We start from the raw sequence: 1669 nt of genomic DNA, 5'->3' as shown, positions 1-1669 counted from the left end.
CCTAGAGTACATGCACCGGACGGAGGAAAAATCAATACCAGGATGCAAGAAGCTAGAAGAAACAGATGAAAAAATCAACAAGTTAAGTAAGTCCCAAGAAGAAATGAAGAGCGACATAGCTGCAATAAAAAACACCATTGAAAGCATCAACAGTAGACTAGGAGAAGCGGAGGACCGAATTAGTGAATTAGAAGACAAGGAAGCAAAACACACTCAAACTGTACTGCAATTGGAGAAAAAAATTAAAAGACAGGAGGAGAGCCTAAGGGAGCTTTGGGACAACATGAAACAAAACAACATACGAATAATAGGGGTGCCAGAACAACAGAAAGATGAACATGGATTAGAAAACCTATTCGAAGAAATAATATCAGAAAACTTCCCTGAGGTGGGGAAGAAAAAAGTCACACAAGCCCAGAGAGTCCCAAACAAGGTGAACCCGAAAAGACCCACACCAAGACACATCATAATTACCATGGCAAATGTTCAGGACAAAGAGAGAATCTTACAGGCTGCAAGAGAGAGACGGAAAGTTACATACAAGGGATCTCCCATTAGATTATCAAATGATTTCTCAACAGAAACACATCAGGCCAGAAAAGAATGGACGGAAATCTACAAAGTGATGCAAAGCAAAGGACTGAATCCAAGAATACTCTATCCAACAAGGCTATCATTCAAAATTGAAGGGGAAATAAGAAGCTTCACAGACAAAAAAAGGCTAAGGGAGTTTATCACCACCAAGCCAGCCAGGCAAGAAATGCTAAAGGGACTGGTGTAAAAAGAAGAAATAACAACCTCAGAAAGAAAACAGCCACACACACAAAAAGAAATGGCTACAAACAAGTACCTTTCAATAATAACTTTAAATGTAAACGGACTAAATGCTCCAACCAAAAGACATCGAGTGGCTGAATGGATAAAAAAAAACATGACCCATACATCTGCTGTCTACAAGAGACTCACCTCATTAGAAGGGACTCACACAGACTGAAAGTGAAGGGATGGAAAAATATCTTTCACGCAAATGGAAAGGAAAAGAAAGCTGGGGTAGCAATACTTATATCTGACAAAATACATCGCAAAGTGAAGGCCATAACCAGAGATAAGAAAGGCCACTTCATAATACTAAAGGGATCAATACAACAAGAAGATATAATCCTGGTAAACATATATGCACCCAATGCAGGAGCACCCAAATTCATAAAAAAAACTCCTGGAAGATATCAAAGGAGAGATCGACAACAATATAATCATAGTAGGGGACTTTAATACACCACTGACATCACTGGATAAGTCCACTAGACAAACAATCAGCAAAGAAACAGCAATCCTAAATGACTCACTAGATCAGATGGACTTAATTGACATCTTCAGAACACTTCACCCCAAAGCTGCGGAATATACATTCCTCTCAGGTGCTCATGGGACATATTCAAAAATAGACCACATATTGGGTCACAAGCAAAGTCTCCACAAATTTAAGAAGATTGCAATCATAAAAAGCTTCTTCTCAGACCACGATGGCATAATGTTAGAGATAAACTACAATAAAAACAACCCAAAATACTCAAACACTTGGAAGCTGAATAGCATGTTATTAAATATTGATTGGGTTACCAATGACATCAAAGAAGAAATTAAAAACATCCTGGACACTAATGACAAT

The sequence above is a fragment of the Myotis lucifugus genome, unplaced genomic scaffold, assembly GCF_000147115.1.
Source record: "Myotis lucifugus unplaced genomic scaffold, Myoluc2.0 scaffold_128, whole genome shotgun sequence".
NCBI classification, from domain to species: Eukaryota; Metazoa; Chordata; class Mammalia; order Chiroptera; family Vespertilionidae; genus Myotis; species Myotis lucifugus.
Note: the sequence above shows the minus strand (reverse complement) of the source record.